A 12,660-nucleotide genomic window follows, 5' to 3' on the forward strand; every position below is an offset into this window, starting at 1 on the left:
AGAAAGGAAAAGAAAATTGCTTGGGGGTAACAGCAATGATGGCACATGATGATATTTAAAATTAAGCAAATTAGTAAACTGATTTTGGAGCAGATATTGAACAAAATTCAATTTAGAGATTTCTTCAACATCTACGCCCAAATAAAGTTGCTGTTTTGCTTAATTTTAAATTTTATATTGGCGTGTTTCTCCTCCAGTTTGAAATAATGATATATTGAAATTTTTTTTAAAATCCTGAACAGATAATTTAATTGCACTTAATATGTAATTTATTTACACTGTACAAAATAAATAAATAAACAAATACAATTTTCTTACCGACTTTTTCTGTAAAGAGTTTGAATACAATGACACCATTCAAGTCCTCTCTTAAACATCGTTCTCTAAATTCATTTATGAGTTATTTTCGTCATTCCTTATATTGCTTATTCTTCCGTTACTTACAATGTGTTCTTCTGGTTAAGAATGCTGATTTAATTTGCGATCCCAAATGGTTTTATTCTCCAGATTTAAACAGCTTCGAAATTAAGAAAAAACAGTTAATAATATCTGCTAATTATAAGGTTAGGTTATTCCTTTTTCCTGTGTTTTTAATGCTCTTGGATTAACCGCGATTTTGTCTTAACTACGAACGTCTTTCTCAGTAGTGACCGAATTAATTAGTCGATTATAATGACTTCACTTTATACTGGATTGGATTGTTTGATTACCACAAAGTGACCAAGGGCTCTCTGCCACGAGGAACCACGAGAACATTGGGTGCTCTTCCTAAAGGAAGGGCTGAATTCGTTCGAAAATTTTCTAAGTATCTGATTTATTTGCTTGAAGCGAAGTAAGCGAAAGCTGTCTGCCTTCGTGGCAAACTCTCTAAAACTTTCTGGTCGGTATTTACGTTACACGTCAGCAAACCAACATCTTCATACAACTCATCTATCCAATCGTGAGGAACAGAAAATGGGACGAATTATCAGCATTTTGTCATTTCAGCCAGTCGGCGTCTATTCATGGCAGAACGGTTTAAGTGTTTTATTCCTCCTTAACATGTGCCTTCAGGGTATAAACGGATAGCATGTCCGGCTAGCAGTCGAGAGATACGGTGTTCGAATCCCGGCGAGGGCACTGCACATTTTTCACGTCTCCTGCATCGATATAGCTTGATGTCTCTAAAAAGCTTAAAACCAAAAAAATACTGGCAACTGGAACCGGATTTAAATTCTGGAGAAAGAGCAAGTTGCGTGACCGTTTTCGTCGTTTCTCTAAAGGGATGTTTGATATAAAGACTGGCCAGTTCAGCTTAACTGCATAACAAAAAGTTTACAACAGAAATAATATTGTTCTCTTAAAAAAAAAAAAAAAAAAAAAAAAAAAAAAGCACTTTCTGTTAAAAACAAGAGGGGGACTGCGATTTTCTTATTCCTGAGCAAACATTTCTACTTCTTACTCATTCTTAGTAGTTTGTAGATAAAACAAAGATAACATTTTGCAGCTAAACTGAATAGTGCAAATCGTACACCCAAACGAAATGCATCTCATTAACCTCACGCAGAGCATATGAACAGATGATATCATCAATCTGTCTTAAAAAAAATAATAAATAAACAGGCTCTTTTTAAAGAGATTTCTTAGTCTGAATTGCAGAAGACAAATTAAAGTAGACGTTACAAGGAACCAGATATTCGATATCTTTTGGAACTATTTTTTAACGACATAATTATGAATAAATAGTTTTCATGAAATTTATCGTTCACTTTATTGTAGTACAAGTGTACACGCCTCAGTTATCGGGGTACATTTTGAAAGTTTTCTTGTTAAATACGTAAACAGAATCTGTATTACCAAGCCTACCATGTACGCTTATGATGGAAGGCGGAAGGAAAATGTACAGTCTCTAAACTTCCTTTTATGCATTCAGAGCGAAATTTTTACTCTGTAATATAAAAAATATATCCATTTAATTCACAGTCTCGTTAATTGCATACTTAATTGCAGTATTACCGAATAGCCTTGGTAATACTATTAAACATATAGAATTATGTTATCTTTCCGTTACATATTGAAATATCCTTTTTTTTAAATATTTTTTAATCAAATGGAAAAGCTAAACACTTTTCGTAGCCCCCCCCCAACACACTCCACATTAATAGAAGATATGTGTGTTCAGTTGATAAATAAATAAACAAAGCATTTGAAACTAAGCATCTTATTTATAATGAGATAAAATAGAAAATAATCATATAGAATAATACGCATCCTTTGAATTAATTAGATAGATATTTTTAACTGCGCGCTACTACTCATTCGCTTCCAATAAATTTCGAACATATATAACATATTTAAACACATGCAAGATCATATTATGCAATTTCTGATCATACTGCAATTATGATTAGAAAGACACACTCTACCTATAAAGTAAAGCATGTTTTGAAAATTCAAGGATTCGCTTCTAGAAGACACTAGTTCCCAAATAAAAGTGAAAATTTCTAGAGCATAAATTATATGACTACTTCTTTAAGCTACAGCTACTATTATCATTTTATCACTGCAGAAATGATTATTATGATGACTGATACACATAGTTCGTTAGGTTGTAAAATCAAAATAAAGAAAGGAAAAAAAATCAGGGGAAATTTTTTTACTGATAAACAGAAACTAAATTTTGAACAGTAAATAAATATGTAAACAGAGTAAGCTCTGCCATAAAGTTTCTAATGCAATGGTGAACCACAGAATCTACACCGGGATGCTATTTTTATCATAAATAAGGCTTGAAAGAATATCTGTTCATTCAATAAAATTTTAATTTTTATGAACTTAAGTTGATTTTCGATTTTATGGTAAAAATGAGATAAAGGAACAAACAAGCCCTGTTAAAAATATCCCTGTAGAAAAGGTATTTTTAATGTCTCAAAAGGCAATCAGAATTTGAATTTATAAAACAATTTAAAATGCTTGATTTACTAAAAATACCTAAACAGCAGCCCATTAAAATATTACCTATGACACTCAAATTCAAGTGAGCATGATCTTTACAATGATGCAGATAATATAACAGCCTAAGTAATTATTCTAATTCCCGAAATTGAAAGTAAAAATTCAAACTGAACTGCACAAATAAAATTTGACAGTTACATATAGCATAAATAATAGGCAGCAAAAAAATCATGTATTACATTCACCATATGATGACATAATATCTGCCTTTTTCTAAACTATCGTCCTGCAAAAATTATCCTAAATTAAATTTAATTGTTAAAATTTATTTCTTGAATATTTAAAACGGCGGTTTTCAGTATTACAGGTCATTTGTTAAAATGAATCAAACAAATGAAAATAAAACATTACGCTTACTTATTCAATCTCCAGTTTGCTGTGAGACATTTCAGATTTTTCAATTAAGGTGCAAACTTTAAGTGCCCATGCCAGATGTCAGCGGACACAGAAATCCAACTGCTTGCCTATCTCTCTGCTTGCCAACTGTTTACAGGTAAACCAAGCGACATTCACCAACTAGTAACACTGGCGTAAGTCCGGCAAAAGCCAGTTTTCGGCAAGGAAAAAATCCCTAAAATTCTTTGAATGACATGAAGTTTCCCTCCGGCAGGGAAAATGCATCATGATTGTGATGTTCGTATTATCACGATTCGAAACGAGAGATGTCTTCATTTTTTCACATCAGTTTTGAAGTAATAAAATGCATTTCATAATAATATGTTTTATAATATACGCATGTAACATGATATTTTCTATAAAAAAGATTTATTAGGCAATTTAATGTAAAAAAGAATAAATTTTGTTCTAGTTAGTGCAATGCGTTTTTTAGTGGGAAAGTGAAAGCACAAGCCCTCAGCATAGGAAAAAAAATTACTTTTCATTTAATATTCTGTAAAAGCAATATTTTATAGTACAAAAAAAGTCAATTTTATTCAGTCAAAATAATAAATAAATAAGTAAATAAAAATTGATAAACTAGTATTTGGAATTTTTTCCCCTTCCTTACATACACATGTACAGCTAATGTCAGCTAATGTCTATCTACGTGAATATCTTATACCTATCTCTATTTTATACAAATATATTTGGAAAACACATAGAATGTTTTCAAAAACTTTCATATAATCAGCAAGTCAATTTCAAATTCGGGGACATTCTTAGATCAGCCTTCGCATATAAACCAGGAAAACATATAAAAAATGTACCAGCCTGATGAAGCTAATTAAATGTAGTGTATTTTAGTATTTAAATTATATTTAGTATATTTTATTATGATGAAAATGCAAGCAAAAGTATTTTAACATTAACGAAATCCTTCTATATGAATTTCTAAATGGTGGTTAGATTAGATTTATTTATAAGAGAAAATCACTTCAACAATCATCTTCTTGAAAGTTTTCGTGTAGTATATCAGAAGTTTGGTTTATTTAATTATGGAAAAGCACGCGAGGGCTACTTGCCTGATGGAACTAGCTCGTATCCACGCTACATACGGGAAAAACCATGAAAACGCCTGTACTGCCTTCCTGTTGAGTTGGAATTGAGCACAGGCTGAATTACCAGTATTCAGCAATTTTCACTGTTCGGCCGCTGAGGAGCAACATTTTAAAAGATTAGTAGGTTAGCTAATTAATTAAAGACTATTAACACACTTGTTAGTTGCCTGAAACATTAATGAACCCAAATGATCAGACTTCTAAAATCAGAATTACACTTTTAATGGTTACGTGATATTTTATTTAAGAAAGACCAGTACACTTCTAAGTATGGAATAATATAAATAATTGAATCGGTATAAGTTTTATACTATTTACGGTTTGTTTTCGAAATATCAGAGTTGGAATAAAATATTTGTGTTCAAGTTTTGGTTTATTTAATTATGGCAAAGCACACTAGGGCTACCTGCCTAAGGAAAGGGATGCCTTTGTGGAGGACTTTCTAAGGGAAACTGGCTCGTATACACGTTACACATGGAAAAAACCACGAAAACACCCATGCAGCCAGCCCGTTAGTGAGATTCGAACCTCAGACCGAACTACCAGTCAGTGACTTTACCGCTCGGCCGCTGGTGGGCCTATTTGTGTTTAAGAAAATATGCGCAGAATTATAAATGAAATTTTCAAGGTAAGAGAATAAAAATGCTTGAAAGAATAATAAGTAATGATTGGAATTATTTAATTATAACAAAGCACATGAAGGATAGACAGAAACTGCAGTGTTATGCGGTGTATAGATGCTTATAACACATTCTGCTCGTAACTAACGTATAAAAACTAATGCTTTAGCTATTCGTAATAATTCAATATTCAGAGTAATGCGATTTATTTTAGTTTATTTGATTTGATTATTGCAAAGTATACGAGGGCTATGTGCTTTAGGGAAGCCTTTGAGGAGGGCGTTCTAAGGGAAACTGGTTCGTATCCATGTTATACATTCGGAATGCCACAAAAACGTCTATACAGCCAGCCCATTTGCCTCTGGTCGAACTACTAGTGTTCAGCGATTTCACAGTAATACGAGTATACCGTGTTAAAAGTTGGTGGTGTCTTAGAATGTGTACTGTCTATGGATCAGTTAAGATTCCATGAAATTTCTTTTTAAAAATAATGAATAAATGTGATTATGTCAAGTTTATTGATGCATTTTAAATCTGATGCATCTTGCTAGATAATACGATGCCAAGCATTTTTATTGTGTTGATCAAAATGAAAGTTTTCTTGCTAAGAATCTTAATGCTATGCAACAACTGGATCTTTATGTTATTTATTTATTTTTATATTTTCACCTTCTTCCACCACCACCAAAATAAAACCATTTGCTGAAAATTCCATCAAACTATATTTTGGAGTTAGCGACAGCGTTTTCTCTGAATTAAAAAAATTGAAGTCCTTTACAGTAACATTCATGTTCTGTAAAGAACATATTCATTCTTTACAGTTACATGTTTACATAAATCCAGTTACAATTTTCGAATGTTTATCCTTCAATGGGTATCAAGCTTAATGACTGTATCTTGTCACTGTTATTACCGTAATGACTGTCATTAACATCAAGTCTTCTAAAATTACACACCATTTCACTTTGCTTCCAGTTAGTTACGCATCCTCTATAGTTCTCGCGACAATGCATTCATAAGCATAAGATAGCTGCCCCAGAGTTGAGCACCTCACGGCCCGCACGAGCTGGAGTAAAATTCAAGGGATAAAACGCCGTTAATGTTTTCTTTTTTCCCCTTCCAACGGAATGTCACGCTCGTGTGAACCGTGTTTCATGTACATAACCTCAGCCATCGCTAAAGAACACAACTGCTGGGATAGTCGGATTGGAACTTGGCTACAACCCCCCTTTTTTTTGAATGGATTCTCCCTCCCCTTAAAGCTGCATTTTATGGAACTTTTTCTAAAACCGTCCCAGCTATATGTCTGATTCGAGCACGTAATAAGCAGAATCAAATGCTTTAGAAAAGTGCTTTTTTCTACAAATGAAAGCGCAAAGCAATTTCGAGGAACGAGTCTATGGATGGAAACAAAACATAAGATTTTAAGTAGCTTTTGAAATTGCCCAACCCATTTAGTTTCTTGTGTTATTTATACATAATTAATCATGCTTAACGGGCAGGATTCATCTGATGAACTATTATAGACTCGGCTTATGCGCATTAAAATGTTTCTGTTTTAAATCATTAACAAGACAGTATTTACGGATGAATATGAGAACGTGAGATGCCCTAGTTTATGAGAGTTCATTTTAGTTACGTTCAATGATTTTGCATGGTAAAAGTATCAATTAAACTCACGCTCGAGATCCGTTTTCATAATAACGAGGGAAAATTCTTCTCACAAATGATCTTCAAAGAAATAAGCAGACATAAAAAAATTCCAAGAAATTTTATTTTGCTTAAATTATAAAATTTGTGCATTTGTACGTGTTTGCCCTACAAAATAAATGAACCTTTGCAAAATTACGTGTGTGTAGGTCAAATGTTTAAATGCATATCAATTACAATACGAAATTATTTAACCACGCCACATAATGAACTATAATGAAGATGAATTTACTGTTAGTTACATATTTTGGCTAGTGCTGATAACATTATGCTAATCAAAAACATATCTTTCCCCTAAATAGTTTAAAATAATCTTCCAAACAAATTATACCCTTAAATGCGAAATTCATATTCTTGCCAGTTTTGCTTCGTATGACTATTTGATTGAGAAAATAATAGGTTTTATTGTATGGCCCTCTCCTTCATGTGGCGAGATCTACTTGCAACTGACATTTACTTGTGGGAAGTAGAAGACCGTGCACGATAAACGGTAGAACTTTGCTGATGTCCATATCGTCACAGCATAAATGTTTTCAAGTAAAATACTTTTTTGACATCCACTGCTGCGCCAATGCAGTTCAGACGGAAATATAATAGATTTCTAAATGCTCTTTCCAAGATTTTCTTTTAAAATAATTGATTATTTAATTACATGTGCCAAATCTTTATTCATTTAGCAAAGGCTTTAGAAAAGATATTAAACGTGTTTTTAAAGCTATTTGCGTAACAGTTGGAAGAAAAAAGTACGTATATATATATATATATATATATAATGTGTGTGTGTATAAAAGAAGAAATAAGGATTTTTTTTTTTTTTTTTTTTTTGAAAGCGAAGTTCTGTAATATATTTGTGAATGTTGAGAAATTAGTCAATATAGTAATACTGTGGTAATCTGTATTTATCATTCTATTAATATGTAGAAAACAGAGTAAACGAATCCTTATTACTCAGCGTTATGTTATATCTGATGTTAGAGTTTAAGGGAATCAGGGATCTGTACTAGCAGTTAATAAAATTTTTAGTGTACAGATGATTTCGTAGTTTGCATGGTCGTTGTCGTAACGCTTCTGCCACTTCTGATTATATGATTCTGTAAATTTATTTCAGTGTATATTTTACAGACTATTGTTTCATATGTGGTCATTTAATAAAATTCCTTTCAGAACAGAACTCTGATAGAAATGAAATATTCTTTGAAGAATAGAAGATACATACTTATGCTATAAACATTAAAATAGCATATATTCAATAGCTGTTTCCCGCAAGATTACGTAAACAAAATTGTTAGGCGAATGTTTATGATTTCAGGTGTGTATGTGTGTCAACATTTCAGTTATAGTTACTTGCAAGAAATAAAAAATAAGATTTTAGTTTCATTGAAATTACGAAGAATTCGTTAAAAATCTACTCAAATGTGTTGCAAAAGATTTCACTTTGTAAGGCTTATATCAGTTAATATATTCTTTTTATGTTAAATCTTTTCTGCAGCTTTTATTTCATCCATCAGCCGTCACCAGAATACAAATTAGACCAAGTTTAAAACAGTGAACGATTTCTAGGTTAGAAGAGCGCTATGGTAACTGTCCAATAAAGCTGTATAACCTGAACCGTTCATCTAGCTGACTTGTACATTTAACTAGCGAATTTTTGTATTTATTAAAGCGTTAGAATCTCCATTTCCAGCGAAGAAATGACAGGTAAAGTTTGATTTTTACCGTTTATTGCTTTAAGTATTTGAGGTCTTGAAATCTCGCAAACAACAGTGGTTGGTAATTGTTGCATTTTTAGTTTTACTGCCAGACATAGGTTTGATACATCTTTTATTTTACATTTACTTCTTGTTTGTATTATTGAAATCTCGATAGATTTACACTTAGTGAGAACACGAAAATTAGTCAGAGCAAAGTAAGATTAAACAAATGCAAACAGATAAGTAACTAGGTTCAGCATTAAAAAAATACATAGAACATACTTAAAAAGAAAGAAAAACAAAGAACAAGCTATAAAATTCAAAATAGAAACAAAATGAAGTTACTGTCTACTAGAATAGAGAGAAGCAGAACATAAATATGGGGGAAAATACCATTAACTTTTTTAAGAATCTAAATAAACATTTACGAATATCAAATCATAATTTTTATTACTTTAAATTTTGATATTTTTATTATTTAACAATTAAGAAATATAATTACATAAAAAGATGATTACTGAATTAAAATCCAGAAAAACAACTACCTTCAAAACAAAATAAAGCACACTAAATTATTTTTTTTTTACCCTCTTCTTTTTATTGTATATATTAATCAGTGTTCTGGAATAACGCTTAGCTCTGGAATGCACCAGACTCGCAAAAGCATACTTTAGAAAGAGAAAACGAAGGAAAAAAACAGAAGAAATGAGACATGAAAAACTACTTCATTAGGTAATAAACGATCGGTCAAAATTTAAATCTGATGCTGTTGCTCATGCTCAGTCGGTAGTAATACAAGTCAGGATTCCTAAAGTCTCCTGAAATGATGTGAACATAGAAAAAGAATCTCTCTTTTTTTTTTCTTTTAATGACCTCCTTATTTGGTTGGCCGCCCCTCCTTAACGCAGTCTTGACTGCTTCACAATAAGAATAATAGTTGGGTCAGTGACTTTGTTTAGTAAAATGCGACTCATAGCTATGATAGGGGAGATATTGTTTTTTTGTAGGTGTGTCATCTTTACAGAATATGCTATACATTCCGTTTCATACGAACGTCTTCATTCTTTAAGTAACCGTTCCTGCTTACGCACTAATGCTTCCAAAATTCTTCACAATGACAACGTTACATCCAGTATGGCATAGGAAAAATAATCACTAGATTTGTACTGAAGCTGAAGTAATACACAACGTTGATATTTCACAATGCATACAGAAGAAGAAAATGTTTAATAAAATGTTTTCATAATTGGAGTCGATGTGGCAGAAATCGCATCATATTATCAGTTGAAAATCAACTTAAACAATTTTGTTGTGATTCAGAAGATGTTATCCTTTCAAATATAACTCCCATTTTTATTGCTTGTATTGCTATTACTATTTCGGGCTCAAATAAATGACTTAATAGCTAAAGGTACCGAAATCAATGGTAATAGCGGATGAAAGTGAATTGTGAAATTGAGAGTAAAGGACTTGTGGAAAAGCGTAGTTTGTTCTCATTTAAAATAAGAAGTGAAGATATTCTGTTTAATCTACTAATCCACTTCATTTTTTAGACATGTTCTTCACATATAAGAGCAAAAAGAAATTATATGTAGCGAGAAAAGAAAAGGTTTGTCTGTCTGTATTTGTGTGTATCGTTTGGAACATATATGGGAAGTTCTGTAGCTAGAAATTCGGCATACAGATTCTCCAGGGTAAATGAATCCATGCGCACATCGAACAGACTTTTTAAAATTCTGATCCATTTTACCTTTTAGATATATTCTTCATATATCTAATATCGATATAGACCTTCACATATCGATATAGAAATTATCTATAACGAGAGAAGAAAAAGTTTATTTGCCTATGTACGTCTAGATATTGAAAGTCTCGAAGACAGAAATTACGCACAGAAATTCTCCTGGGCGAGTTTAGTTCATGTGCGTTTCGAAAAGACTTAAAATTTGATTTTTCTTACTTTAATACCAACGTAAAGGATGTGTTTAGTTAAGGCTGATGCGTACTTTTTTAGATTAAGATTTATGAGATTAAGGGATCGAATTAGTAATCTCCTAAAGATAGAATTAATAATCCTAGAATCCTATTCTTTTCACTACTGAATAGATCAGAAAGTTTTATTACAAACGAGATTTATTTCGAATTTCTAACACAATTTACCAATATTTATCGTTTTTTGAAAAAACAAAGAGGTCTATATATTTTATCATTATATCTGCAATGTTTTTTTTAATTCTGGCATCGAGAGATCTTACAAAATCTTGAAATTTTCATGGATATTTAATAAAAAGACCTTTCCCTTTTATTAAAATGATAAAATGTCTAAACTTAATTTTTTAATTTTTTTAGTGCATCTGGTTTCGATTTCAAGTACCCAGATTGATTTTTCTTTATTTCAAAGATTCAGTGCTTTCACTCGAAAAGACATGATGTCACTTACTTTGCTGCTATGCTTAATGATTTTATTTACTTATTTTATTATTATTTATTTTTCTCCCTCACTTCGTAAGACCTTTTTTTTTATGCTTCATATCTCTTCCTTAAACAATTTTTTTGGTTCATGGAAGGACTGGTTAGTTTAAAATATTTTGAAAACCAGGAAATATGAGTAATAGCATTGTAAAATCATTTTGTTAAAGTATAGGTAGCAGGATAATGACACATAACTGAAAGAGCGTAAGAGCTTTGTCCTCATTCATTTAAAGTTGAAGGAATTTTTTTACGTCTGGATGGTTTCACTTTTAAGCTGCGAAGATGAAGATTTGCTTTTAAAAAATGGAAATTAAAATTAAGCGGTTCGAAGATTGATTTCCAAAAGATTTTGTCATTGCATTTTGTTACTGGTTATTGACGATGTGTGTGTGTGTGTGTATTTAATTATGGAAAAGCTCACTAGGGCTACCTGCCTAAGGGGAAGGGATGCCTTCGTGGAGGACGTTCTAAGGGAAAGTGGCTCGTATATACTTTACACATGGGGAAAACCACGAAAACACCCATGCAGCCAGCCCGTTCGCGGGATTCGAACCTCGGACCGAACTACCAGTGTTCAGCGACGTTACCGCTCGGCCGCTGGTGGGCCTATTGACAATGTGAATAAAATATCTGCGCCTTTTCCCGACTTTAAAAAGGAAAATATATACCTAATAAAATATAAGTATCATCAATAGCAAAAACTGGTTTCATTGATTAAATGAGGGCACATCCGAAATATAAAAACATATATTGCTTCCTCTGAATTGAATCTTTTGAAGAGGCTATTTAAAAAGGTTTGAAATCAAAATGAAGGGTCCTTTTAGAAATATGCATGATACATGCCAAGATGAATATAACAAGAAAAGGGGAATTTTCTAGTTATAAAAAGATGATAGGGCATTTTTCGAAGCAGTTACGAGATTTATGTTACATATATACACTTAAATAAGGATTATAATATTTCATTTATAACATTCACCACGAAGGAAAAAACATGAAAATATACAAAACTTATCACAAACTTATAAAAACCAAAAATGCAAAATGATAACAAAAAGTTCACTAAGAAAAATAGGTTATAAGAAGTGAAATTATTTTTTAAGATATAATCAGAACGAAGTCCTGAAAAATATTCAAAGGCTAGCAGTGATTTTTTAACGAAAATTGATGTATTAACATTTCTTTTTCCACGGCAGCCGAATTATAAAGCATTCAACAAAAATCTCAACAGGTTGCGTTTCTACTTCTTAGAATGAAAAGAAAGGTTTGAAACCCCAATAAAAAAAATCTGTTGCATTTTTGAAACATTTTGATGCTTACAGTTGTTCATTCCAAAATCTACGCCCAGTGCAATAAAAGAACTTGTAAATGAATACGTTGAAACCGCAAAGTAACAGTAAAATAATATACCTGATTTAAATACATGAGAAAAAGCGAAATCAATTAAATTTCACAAAATAAGCATTGCATTTGCTCGCATATGTATTGTTCATTTTCACTAAATTCACCGCTTGAAAATCGAAAGGCCAAATTATGCCGTGCATACCATTTCTGAAAAAAGAGGCTAAAGGAAGAATCTCTCTCTTTCTTAGTAAATTAAAGTCATACAGGTCTATAATATATAGAGAGAGATAGACAGATGTCATAATTTAATAGCATTATGTATATGATTATATA

The 12,660-nt window shown here is 31.7% G+C and overlaps 1 protein-coding gene across 5 annotated transcripts in view; it reads right to left on the reverse strand.

Moving 5' to 3' along the window:
• The window catches only part of LOC118194027 (uncharacterized), a 359,931-nt gene that overhangs the window by 131,492 nt on the left and 215,779 nt on the right, over positions 1–12,660 (reverse strand). Inside the window, exon 1 of one of the 5 annotated variants that reach the window (XM_035365212.2) lies at positions 3,352–3,496. The exons of the other annotated variants lie outside the window; for them this stretch is intronic. The gene's annotated coding sequence lies outside the window, so the exon portion shown is untranslated. Of the gene's footprint in view, positions 1–3,351; positions 3,497–12,660 lie in introns of those variants that run through there. 5 annotated transcript variants of the gene reach the window in all.

The sequence above is a fragment of the Stegodyphus dumicola genome, chromosome X1, assembly GCF_044657685.1.
Source record: "Stegodyphus dumicola isolate Sdum_Otavi_A_Nest chromosome X1, ASM4465768v1".
In the NCBI taxonomy this organism is placed as follows: Eukaryota; Metazoa; Arthropoda; class Arachnida; order Araneae; family Eresidae; genus Stegodyphus; species Stegodyphus dumicola.